Genomic DNA, 13,076 nt, shown 5'->3' with positions numbered 1-13,076 from the left:
TCTTACTCATTATTCTTGTTCTCTAACTCGTCTTTCTTCGTCTTCGTCTTCTTCTTCTTCTTCTTCTTCTTCTTCTTCACCACCACCACCACGATTCTCGCCAGCCCAGCAACTATCACCGCCTCCTCCCTTCCTTCCTTCCCTCCCTCTCTCCCTCCGTCCCTTCCTCCCTCCTTCCAACGTTACCCTCCGCTCCTGCAGCCACTTGGGTATTCCACTCATTTCGGGCGTATATCACCATTCCTTATCATATCAGTTCTGCGTACCACACATATATTTCCTTGAGTGTGTTCGTTTCCACCACACACACTCACTCGTACCCTCGCTCTCTCTCTCTCTCTCTCTCTCTCTCTCTCTCTCTCTCTCTCTCTCTCTCTCTCTCTCTCTCTATTCACACACACACACACACACACACACACACAGATACTCACTCGTTCTCTCCTTTGCTGCCTGAATCTTTCTCCGTCTTCCTCTGTTTGTCATTCTGTGTGTTTCTCTCTCTCTCTCTCTCTCTCTCTCTCTCTCTCTCTCTCTCTCTCTCTCTCTCTCTCTCTCTTTTTTTTATTCCTGTTTGTCATTCTCTGCGCTCTCTCTCTCTCTCTCTCTCTCTCTCTCTCTCTCTCTCTCTCTCTCTCTCTCTCTCTCTCTCTCTCTCTCTCTCTCTCTCTCTCCCCTACAAACATACAGATTTAACAACTTTTATCTCATGTTCTTATCTTTTTTACACGTTGTATTACCATAATCATTTTGTCAATCTTACCGGTCTCCCTCAATGCTCTCTCCTTTCCTTCGTCCAGCTTGTCCACCTCACTCCTCCCCACCAATCACTGTGACCAAATATATGAAGTCCTTAATCAACTCAAGTGTCTTGCCTTCATATTATTTTTACAGACTCTCCCTCCTCCTTCCCTTTCACTCTCTCTCTCTCTCTCTCTCTCTCTCTCTCTCTCTCTCTCTCTCTCTCTCTCTCTCTCTCTCTCTCTCTCTCTCTCTCTCTCTGTGTGTGTGTGTTCTTGTTCTTCTTGTTCTTGTTCTACTACTACTACTACTACTACTACTACTACTACTACTACTACTACTACTACTACTACTACTACTACTACTACTACTACTACTACTACCACCACCATCACCACCACCATCATTATTGACCGTAACCCCCTTTTACCTTTACTCACCTCCACATTCTCATTATTCACTATAGAACCGCTGCTTTGTCAACATTACATTACTCATTGTGACATTATTACTTCATTATTTCACTCTTCTGCTGAGGTGAAATCGAAGGGCCCATTTCTTTCTTTATTTTTCTCTCTTATCGATCAGTCTTAGTTTCTCCTCCTTACCCCTGAACCCTACACGCCTCGGTACCTTTAGTAAAGCTACGTCTTTGCGAGAGGGCGATAAATATGAGGTTCCGGTGCATTTAGTGAATAACGCCGTCCATTATGCAAAGTGTAAAAAGTGTGGAGAAACGTGAGCAATGGCCGGTACTTACTTAGACTCTCGGGGAGAAAAACCGGGTAAAATACTGTGCGATTCGGTACTAATGTCAAGAGGTGTGCTGGGTTTGTGTTGTTTGTCTTCTTGTTATGATTTATTGGTTGTTTATTGTTGTGCTGTTATTTGAGGAGTGTTGTTGTTGTTTGTGTTGTTAGTGTTGCTGTTATTGTCGATTTTGATGAGACCATTATTGGGGTTTTAGTTTACTGTTCTTATAGGAAGTGTTGATGTGTATGCGTGTGTGTTTGAGAGAGAGAGAGAGAGAGAGAGAGAGAGAGAGAGAGAGAGAGAGAGAGAGAGAGAGAGAGAGAGAGAGAGAAACCTTGGCATTCCACGAAAGAAAACAAGAATCCAAAGATAACCGGATGAAAGAGGAATGAAAGAGATAAACCTTGAGGAGAGGAGTAAGAAAGAACACATGAATCTCCTTGAAAGTGGTAATCAGTAGATCAGGAGACAGTATTACAAGGGACAAAAGATAACACCAACAGAAGTGCTGAGAGTTATTACGCAACAGAAACCAATAACTCACTGTAACATTAAGGAAATTGAAAACGTGAAACCCGCCTCAAGGTTGTCCCCTGTGTATCAGACACACACACACACACACACACACACACACACACACACACACACACACACAGAGAGAGAGAGAGAGAGAGAGAGAGAGAGAGAGAGAGAGAGAGAGAGAGAGAGAGAGAGAGAGAGAGAGAGAGAGAGACAGACAGACAAATAGTTAGGTACACAAGGACAGACAGACAGACAAACGGAACATACCGGATAGACAGAGAGGAGTGAAAAAAGACAGACAGTCACGCAGAGGTCTAGACAATCAGATACCTTCCTCTCCCCCCACCTCTCTCTCTCTCTCTCTCTCTCTCTCTCTCTCTCTCTCTCTCTCTCTCTCTCTCTCTCTCTCTCTCTCTCTCTCTCTCTCTCTCTCTCTCTCTCTGACACACCCACCCACCCACACATACACACACACAAGAAAAAATCCCAGAAATCAAGCAAAACTGTGGGAATAACATAAATAACACACAATGAAAAAAAAACTAGAATACACAGAATTGCATAGATGAAAAGCAAAAATCAACACGAAGACGAATATAACCAACACACCGATAAAAAAAAGGCAAAGGAAAAAAACAAACAAGTATTTTCTCCACTCATCCTTCTAAAAATACAAATAAAAGAGAAAATACGAGGAAATAAACGAGAAAATATTACGCTTGAAAACAGGGAGGTGGTGTTGGTGAGGGTGCAAAGCTGAACGTAAGCTTGCCGATCCTCCAAGCTTATTCCCTGAGTCAATAATGTGGATCCCTCGGGGTTTAGCTCCAGATTCTCTTACTTATTTATTGCTGGTGTGTTTAATGCACGAAAAAAAAAGTGTTGATTCTGTTCGGCTCATGATTTGGTCTTAGTCTCTCTCTCTCTCTCTCTCTCTCTCTCTCTCTCTCTCTCTCTCTCTCTCTCTCTCTCTCTCTCTCTCTCTCTCTCTCTCTCTCTCTCTCTTCCCATTTTGTTTTTACTGTTTGTGTTTAATGAACAAAAAATACTTGATTCTGTTTAGCCCTACTGATTTTCCTTCTTCTTCTTCTTCTTCTTCTTCTTCTTCTTCTTCTTCTTCTTCTTCTTCTTCTTCTTCTTCTTCTTCTTCTTCTTCTTTGTTATTTCGTTGGGTTTTAATGCGGGACTGTTTTTTTTTTATTTTTATTATTATTGTTATTGCATTTTCTTTATTATAGCTTTATTTTTAATGTGTTTAATGTGCGCCAGAAAAGTTCGTTGATTCTGTTCGGCTCCCATGATTTGTTTATTTATTTATTTATTTTTTTTTTCATGGCGAGATTCTGTTGTTTATTTATTTATTTATTTATTTATCGTTTAGTTGTCTGATGTACAAAAGAAAATGTTTGGTGGTTGTATTTTTACTTATTGTTTACCGTACTTATTATTGTTCGGGTATTCATCATCGTTATCATCATCATCTTCTTCTTCTTCTTCTTCTTCTTCTTCTTCTTCTTCTTCTTCTTCTTCTTCTTCTTCTTCTTCTTCTTCTTCTTCTTCTTCTTCTTCTTCTTCTTCTTCTTCTTCTTCTTCTTCTTCTTCTTCTTCTTCTTCTTCTTCTTCTTCTTCTTCTTCTTCTTCTTCGTTTTCTTCTTCTTCTTCTTCTTCTTCTTCTTCTTCTTCTTCTTGTTCTTGTTCTTGTTCTTCTTTCGCTTTAATTGTTTTTTTCCTTTGTGGGACAGATTGTGTAACTTTTCATCGTTTGTGTGTTTAAAGTAAGGTGGAAAAAGATCACCTTGGGGGCCTTTGTTTCTTATTGGCTTATTGCTTCTGCGATGAGAGATGGGTCTTTGTTGATTCTGTTTCTTTGTTACTTTTATGTGTGTTGAAAAAAAAAAAAAATAGACTTCTTGGTTCTTTTTCAGATGTGCATCTTTACAAATCCTCGCTTTTTTTTTATATTTTACTTATTTTTTATATTCTGTTGATTGTTATTTATCTTTTGTTTCGTGTATTAAGTGAAAGGTAGAAGAATTACTGGGTATTATTATTTTTTCCATTTTGCTAATTCATATGTTTTACGAAAAAAGACAATGCCAATGAAAAAGCAAAAAAAAAAAAAAACACGTAGGAATAGAACAAAGAAAAAATATCATAACGAGACGAATGTAAGAAAAACTAATAAACATGAGACAATGTTACAAAGAGGAAAAAATATATATATAGAAACTACATACGAAAAAGTCAAACCGGAAGAAGAACATGAAAGAAAACAGAGAGAGAGAGAGAGAGAGAGAGAGAGAGAGAGAGAGAGAGAGAGAGAGAGAGAGAGAGAGAGAGAGAGAGAGAGTAAAAAAAAGTAATGGAGATAGAAAATAGAACGGAAAGAAAGAGAAAGGGAAAAGATATAAAAAGAGAAGGGTATTTGTTATCGGGTAAGAAACATCGAAAATACGACCCCGATATCGAGGCCTTGAAGTGTTACTGTTATGTGTTCTGATCCCTTATATCGGATGTTTGAGAGAGAGAGAGAGAGAGAGAGAGAGAGAGAGAGAGAGAGAGAGAGAGAGAGAGAGAGAGAGAGGACGGACGGATGGACAAAGAAACGGTGAAAAGACAAACGAACGGACAATCAGAGAGAGAGAGAGAGAGAGAGAGAGAGAGAGAGAGAGAGAGAGAGAGAGAGAGAGAGAGAGAGAAGTTGGTAGTAGATTTTCCCCTCAAGGCGAGACTTAGTGCCTGCAGGTTCTCCCTATTAAGAAAGAAAAAGTTGCAAAGTTTTCGCCAAACTGTGAAGGCATTATGTGTGGCAAAGAGAGAGAGAGAGAGAGAGAGAGAGAGAGAGAGAGAGAGAGAGAGAGAGAGAGAGAGAGAGAGAGAGAGAGAGAGAGAGAGAGAGAGAGAGAGAGAGAGAGAGAGAGAGAGAGAGAGAGAGATGGTCGTTGGTGATATGAGGAAGAGAAAAGGTAGGAAGAGGGAAAGAGGAGAAGAGAGGAAAGACGGGAAGAAGAAAAGATAAAATCAGAGGAGAGGACGCGTTGGTATAAGGGATGATAAATGCTGAGAGAAAGAGGAAAATGTGAAGACATGATGAGCCAGTTTTAGAGGAATAGAGTGGGAAGGAGGAAGGAAGGAGGGAAGAGTGAGTGTAAAAGGCGGGGGGAGTAATGCGTGGAGGAGAGAGGTGGCAGGAAAAGGAGTGATTATGAAGGATTATCAGAGAGGAACTACGGTGGGAAAGAAAGGAGCAAAAATAGGGAGGGAGTTTAGTCTGTATTTACTTGCGAGTACTTCACTACTACTCCTACTACTACTACTACTACTACTACTACTACTACTACTACTACTACTACTACTACTACTACTACTACTACTACTACTACTACCACAATAATACTCTTACTCTTTACTTACAATGAGATATCTTGAAGTGAACAATATATTAAGCAAAACCATAGTGAAAAGATTTAAGAGAAGTTAAACGGAAAAAAAAGGAAAAAGAAAAAGAATTTGGTGGCAGCGTCCTTTTGCCAGCAGCACGCTATTGGCTGCCTCTACCCCTCTGCAGCCAATCAGGGCGGCCCATACCTTAAAGTGGCAATCACGTGTCTATTTTCATTGTAATTCTCCTTGACAATAGTTGAAAAGTCCACGTGATTTCCGGCGCGACAATACAGTGATGAAATAATTCTGATGGAATCTCTCTCTCTCTCTCTCTCTCTCTCTCTCTCTCTCTCTCTCTCTCTCTCTCTCTCTCTCTCTCTCTCTCTCTCTGCGTTTTAAAACAAAGTTGAGCCGTGAAATATTGAATATCAAAGTTATTCACCACTGACTTTTCTTTTTTGAGAAGATATAAATCTCTCTTTCTCTCTCTCTCTCTCTCTCTCTCTCTCTCTCTCTCTCTCTCTCTCTCTCTCTCGCTCTCTCTCTCTCTTGAAATCATCACCCGAACCAGTTTTTGACGTGCGGGTCTTTGAAGAGGGACAGTAACACCAACGCACTCATTACACGCGAGAACCTTCAGCGTCCGTGTTTTCTTTTCACTTTTCACACACCAGCTCCCGTCACAGGCACCTCCGTATCTCACCTCACTGTTACAGTTCATCCTTACTTAGTGTTCGCGGACGACACGTACTTCTTATCCACTCCCTGAGAACTTTTTATCTCCCTCTGTGTCCGCATTAGTAACCCGAGTGCCGTGAGCAGATGCCGTGGCGTTGGCTTGGTACTCTCATTCCCGGTGGCGTGAGAGGTACTGCCACTAGATCGAGTCCTTCGTTAGGGACCATTTCTGTTATTGTGGCATAGTTTTGCTTAACTATGGGAGCTCCTGTTACCTGATATTGCGTGCGCCGTATATGCAATAGTTATGCCGCACTGAGACTTACGATTGCACAGAGAGAGAGAGAGAGAGAGAGAGAGAGAGAGAGAGAGAGAGAGAGAGAGAGAGAGAGAGAGAGAGAGAGTGGAACCAAATAGACGGAAAGTAAAAGAAAAAAACGCAAACGGAAACAGAGACATACGGAGAGACAGACAAACAGAAAGGTAGACAGACAAACAGAACCAAACAAAGCCATATAGACAAACAACAAAACAGACAGATTAGGCGGATAGACAGACAATCAAACATACAGAGACACAACCAAACAGGACAAAGCAGTATTTAGGCAGGTACGCAGGTGGGGTGATTAATTATGTACCTAGCTAGGCAAATTAAACAGGCTAACAGAATTATTAAACAATACATGCCACAAACTTTAATGATGTGTGGCCAAATGTTAACCAAATGTGAAATGTGATCACCGAGAGAGAGAGAGAGAGAGAGAGAGAGAGAGAGAGAGAGAGAGAGAGAGAGAGAGAGAGAGAGAGAGAGAGAGAGAGAGAGAGAGAGTGCTTATATTGGAAGGAAGACAAACACTGCACCACTGCCGTGACAAAAGACTCTCCGATGTATACAGACAGGTGTGTGCATATTAGATAAGATCATACGTACAGGTGTGTGTGTGTGTGTGTGTGTGTGTGTGTGTGTGTGTGTGTCAGATGGTGCGTGACATTTCTGACAGGATGTGGTTGAAAACTGCATGGCGTGAGTGTGTGGCAGAGAAATTGTGTGACTTTGGGATAACGCGCATGTGTGTGTGTGTGTGTGTGTGTGTGTGTGTGTGTGTGTGTGTGTGTGTGTGTGTGTGTGTGTGTGTGTGTGTGTGTGTTAGCTCTTTTACAGAGAGAGATAAAAGGTTAGCTTTTACCAAAGAGAGAGAGAGAGAGAGAGAGAGAGAGAGAGAGAGAGAGAGAGAGAGAGAGAGAGAGAGAGAGAGAGAGAGAGAGAGAGAGAGAGAGAGAGAGAGAGAGTGTGAAAGGCACGTGCGTAGTCTTGAATGATAGGTGTGTGTCTGTGTGTGTGTGTGTGTGTGTGTGTGTGTGTGTGTGTGTGTGAAGTGGGCAGGTGTGTGGCGTGTTTCATCTCAGTCATCAAATGAGTTTCTGCGGCGCGGGACCCAATTCCAGTCGGTGGCGTGTAATCAGCAGCGGCGATAAGATAACGGGTGACAAATTGCCCGACGATAGCGAAAATGAACTCAGAATGGCGACACTTTATCGTAAGGTGGCATAACGAAGCCCGGGACGCCTTATCGGTAATGACCAGTCGTTGAGGGCGCGACACACACATTCCAGGTACAGTCAATAGGTGATTAATGTCATGTGTTACCTGTACTCTTTGTCTCAAGTGTGATATATGTCAGGCAGTAATTTTGGGGCTAAAGGAATTCGAAAGCGTAGAAAATAAGTTGTGATTTCCTTTCAAGCTGGAAAGGATGACAAACTTTAAGTACAGTCAATAGGTAATTGATGTAACTCCTCACCTGTACTTACTGCCTCAGGTGTGACAATAGCGGGCATTAATGTTGGTGTTCGAGGAATTTTAAACTAGAAAAAAAATCATTTTATCTTATTATATTTCATTTTTTATCTCTGACATTTAGAGGATAACAGAGATTAGGGATACACCGAGTATTTCATAAATGTAACCGTAACTTTTACTTCTCGTTTCAGCCGTTAAAGTGTCAAACATTTGTGCTGTGTCCCATGTCACTTAAATTTAGCAAGAGAAAATGCTATTTTTTTGCAGTGCAGGAAGAACAAAACGTATTCAGCGAAGAGTCAATATGTGTTTAATGCATCTAAACACGCCGAGTGTCCCTGTAAACCCCGTGTCAAGCGTAAAATTATCAAACATTAATTCTAGTATTCAGAGAATTAAGTTTCTGTAATTTTTTTTCGTTTTGTTTTTCAACACTGAAAGGATAAAAAAAACATTTTTGAAAGAATCAATACATGAATTTTGCGGAAGAAACACTACATACACGTTCCCTCTTCGGCTCGAGTGTATAATTATGGGAGACCGATTTTGGTGCTGAAGGAATTTAACTGTAGAAAGCAAGATGCAATTTTGTTTAAACGCTGTCAAGGTGACACTCCGGCACGGTCGGTAGGTGACTGCTGCAACTCATTTTTTTTTTTCACAGGCCTAACGCTGTATAACATTAAGTTGGGTTCTGAAAGAATTTTAAAGTTCAGAAAAGGTGGATTTTTTTTTCTCACGTTAGAGATGCAAAACTAATTTCTCCAGTAGGTGATTGTGTAACTAATAAAGACCATGCGCACCTTTACTGTCTGCTTCAGCTAAAACATTATCAAACGTCCGTTCTGGTACTGATAGAACTTTTAAGCAAAATTTAAATGTTCAATATTTTCTTTAATGCCGAATTGTAAAAAAAATAATAATTCTTTCCTTAAAGAGGCAGTAGTGATTAAGGAAACAGGAAAATACATCGCTTACACCTGTAATTTTTGTGAGGTGTGAAATAACCTGGAGTTCGGGAAAGACATCTGAGAAAAAAGGTAAGTATTTTTAAATGAGACTGAGATAACTGTAATCTTGCCTCACGCTAGATCTGGTGATATTTGTGTTGGCGGTGACGGGGAACAAGAAAAGCATAGTTTTTGTCTTGCGTTTACTCTGCATGAGGATAAAATCGTAGTTTTGTCAGAAAGAAGTCTCAGTTCAAGAGCTCAGAGAAGGTAAGTAAGAAGAAAAATCAGTTAGTCTTATGTTTAAGTCTTGCAGTTCGAGGGCTCAGAGAATAATATAAAGAAAATTGTGGTTTTGCCAAATTTTTAGGTATATTCAAGCGCTCAGAAAATTAGACTATGGAAAAATCTCAGTTTTACTTAATGTTTATGCTGTATTGATTCCGCAAGACGACTGGAGTTTCGCAAAGGATACGAGAGACCCATTCTGGCAACTTTGAAATGGTATTATCCTGAGGGTGTAATCGCCCACATTAGGAGGCAGGAATGCCCGGAGAACCTGTCAAGATGGGAACATTATGGCCACAACATCCCAGAGCTCCCTCGCAGGACTGCCGCTCCGACCCACCAACTCCGACACTCTCCCATAACTGGTTTACCCACAACTGCGCTTATGTTCCGTCCCAGTCACCACTCACCCAACAAAATGCCCAAGAAGCCGGTTAATTGCCCGCCCACAATTGCCCTCCACAGACAGGCCGGGATGCGGTGAAGCGGAGAAGAGTGAGCAGGAAGATTCTCAGGTGTAATGCCATTTTGTGGGGGAAGAAATAGAGGGAGGAAAGGAATGAACACAACGGTAATGGTGATTTGAGGGTGGCGGCTCACTTGGAAAATTAGTTACCCGACGCCATGCCACGTGCTGCTGCTGCTGTTATTGTTGTTGTTGTTGTTGATGTTGTCGTAGTCGTTATTGTTACTGTTCTGTTTGAGATAAAATTAAGAAACGTGATCACACCTGTTGACAATCGTGTGTGTGTGTGTGTGTGTATGTGTGCATGTGTGTGTGTGTGTATGTGCGCGCGCGTTTCCTGGCGACATAGTGAAGGACGAAGATAAAGAGGACGTGAAGGGGAAGGAAGAAGGATGGAGAAGGAAGAGAAAGAGTAATACAAACGAGGAAGGGTAATAGGGGAATGTGAAGGAAATGCAAGTAGGAAGAATAATGAAGGGAAGAGGCGTCAGGGAAAAGGAGCAGAGGGAGAAGGAGGGGAAGGGTCAAAGTGATGAGTTCAAAAGGGAGACGAAAGCAACGAAAATGATGTAATGGAGTAAATTGGAATAAAATTAAGGAACCGATGAAGTGAAATGAAGAAGTGGAGTGATAAAGGGGAAAAATTGGATGGAAAAAAGAAGAAAAGTGAAATACTGAAAGGGAAAATGGAGGAAAAGTGGAATGTTGATGGGATGCGGAAACTGTAGGTTAGGAGGAGGAAAATTAGCTGAGGAAAAATGGTTTGCTTGGGATTGAAGAAACTTGTTGGAAAAGAGAAAATAAAAGTAGGTGAGGGAAAAGTGGAATGGTGGGAGACTGAGGAAATTAATAGTGGAAAGGAGGAAAGAAATCATGAAAGAAAGAACAGTGAAATGAGAATGATGGGGTTATGAAAATTAATTGTAGATGGATGGGAAAATAGAGGAAAGAGGAAAAGTAGAATGATGTTGAGTGAGAAAACTGATATTATGGAGACGGAAAAAAAATAACGAAGTAGAATGATAATTATGAAATGATAATTATGATGAGAAGGGAGGGAAGAGAGGAGAGAAAGTGAGGAAATGAGTAAAGTATAAATAATAAAATATGTTATGTATAAATAATGAGAAGGAATGAAAGAAGGAAAGGAAAGGAAGGAAGGCAAGATGTGATGAGGGAGGAGAGCAAGGGAAGAAGAAGGTAAGAAGGAAAGACAGTGATGGAGGTGAATGAGGTAGTGAGGCGGTGGTGAGGAATGGTGATGGTGGAGGAAGACAAGAGACTGGAGGGAGAGGAAGCGGATTGGTGATAGGTGGAGGAGGAGAGGGTATGATAGGCTCTCTTGTGGAATAATGAATAGGCTGAAAAAGAGAGGGAAGAGGAGAGTGTGCTGCAAATGAAGTTATAATGAAGGAAGGAGTTTCATAGAGTGAGAGGGATGAGGATTAGTGAGGAGACAGAAAGGAGAGTGAGAGAAGTGCAATAGGGAGAGTAAGAGAGGAATTATATAACTGTCGTCAGAGTAATGGAACGGTGATTTTGACATTCTCTCTTTATTAAATATCGGAATTACATTGGTCTATGTCCATATTTAAGAGAGAGAGAGAGAGAGAGAGAGAGAGAGAGAGAGAGAGAGAGAGAGAGAGAGAGAGAGAGAGAGAGAGAGAGAGAGAGAGAGGCAGATTTCAAAGCTCTACAAGTACAGTTTGTATTTTGACAGTCTTATTTCTTCCTCAGTTTTCTTCACCTTCTCTTGCTTTACCGACACTTTCGCACTGGCTGGTGACTTCATTCACGCAGGGATGAAGTGATTGCGCACTCAGCCGTCCATCCGTCCGTCTAATCCCTCATCCACTCGTCTTTCCATCCATTCATCCAAATTATTATCAGCTGTATTTCTGTCATGTGAGCATCGTCTTTCTCTTTGTTTCTCCTTTCATCCTTTACTTATCTGTTCTCATTCAAACAAAGCTTAACTTTCTAATTCTTCGTTCCTCTTATTCACTTCCCATCTTCCCTTATACTAGTGTGTTCTTCATCTCCTCCTTTTCCCCTCTCCTTCCTTCTCCTCTCCCTCCTTCTGCTACAAATGGCAGTGACTGATTATTTTGTTGATGGTTGTTAGCTTCAGGAGAGAGAGAGAGAGAGAGAGAGAGAGAGAGAGAGAGAGAGAGAGAGAGAGAGAGAGAGAGAGAGAGAGAGAGAGAGAGATGGTATTTCTTTCTGTTCTGAAGAGTCTGAATGATACATGAAATTAAATAGTTATTAATGTCAGAAATACATTTTGCGTTAGTTTTTTTTTCATTGTTTTATCATTTCATCATTTTTTTTTTACTTTTCTCAATTACCGGATGTAATTAAGTTATCTGTTGGATATTATTCTTAAGCTGAATTACATTTTATTTGGTTTATCATATTTTCAATATTATTAATTTCAGTCATATGTTATTCTTTTTATAGATTTTGTTTACGGTAATTTCTAAACTTTTCTTAATTTAATATTTTCTATTACGTTTTGTTACATTTTTAATAATTTATATTTAATTTTCTGATTTTCTGATTTTTTTTTCTTATGATTTCTGAGCTTAACTTTTAGATTCTTAATATAGTTACGTTATAGCAGTTACGTTATGAGAAGCGTGTCGTTGAATTGCTGATGAAGTTACGTTATTCCCCCGTGATTCACGATACAACTACGTGCAGAGGAAGGATGACGAGATAAAAGAGACAGGGATTTGGAAGCGAGAGAATGAAGAAGGGAAGGTGAGAGAGACACAGACACTCGTACATATGAGAGATAAAATATACATGTGAGTGACAGAGGAGGGCGTGCTTACCTGTAGACCGGCCTTCCCGTGGCGCCGTTATACACCAGCACCAGGATCGGGGAGTCGTTGGGCTGCGTCAGGTCACAGGGCAGCAGGGCGCTTCCACCCACGGGCGCCACTACCACCGCCGCCTCCCCTGGAACACGAGTAAAATACGTCACTTCCACTCCCATCACCTGCATTATCGTCACTGTCATCATCAAAGTCATCATCATTACCACCCCCATTATCATTATCATTGTTATTATCTTCACCGTAGTGCTTCCTCTTATCATATAAATGGATATCTTCTTCCTCGTCGTTGTAGTTGTCCTCCTCCTCCTCCTCCTCCTCCTCCTCCTCCTCCTCCTCCTCCTCCTCCTCCTCCTCCTCCTCCTCCTCCTCCTCTTTTCTTCCTCCTCCTTCGTATCCTCATTTTCCGTCTTCTCTTCCTCTTATGCATAATCTAGAAAGGATAATCACAATCTTGGTTAAGAAGCGCGCACTGCCACCCACCCACCCGCACACACACACACACACACACACACACACACACACACACACACACACACACACACGAACCATTTTCAGTTATGTCCCCTCAGTGTTACAAGTGTTGCTTCCCCTTCCTTCGCATAACTACAGACACTGGTACGTTCACCTCCTGCACTAAGAGTAAATTCCGCATT

General features: G+C 41.1%; 1 protein-coding gene across 1 annotated transcript in view; it reads right to left on the bottom strand.

The window, feature by feature from the left end:
* The window catches only part of LOC135091451 (synaptogenesis protein syg-2-like), a 53,343-nt gene extending 40,803 nt beyond the window's left edge, over window positions 1-12,540 (bottom strand). Inside the window, exon 1 of the mRNA XM_063989103.1 lies at window positions 12,418-12,540. The gene's annotated coding sequence lies outside the window, so the exon portion shown is untranslated. The remainder of the gene's footprint in view (window positions 1-12,417) is intronic.
* Window positions 12,541-13,076: the final 536 nt, after the last annotated feature.

This window comes from Scylla paramamosain, chromosome 37 (genome assembly GCF_035594125.1).
Source record: "Scylla paramamosain isolate STU-SP2022 chromosome 37, ASM3559412v1, whole genome shotgun sequence".
NCBI classification, from domain to species: domain Eukaryota; kingdom Metazoa; phylum Arthropoda; class Malacostraca; order Decapoda; family Portunidae; genus Scylla; species Scylla paramamosain.
Note: the sequence above shows the minus strand (reverse complement) of the source record. Positions and strands in the feature narration are given on the sequence as shown.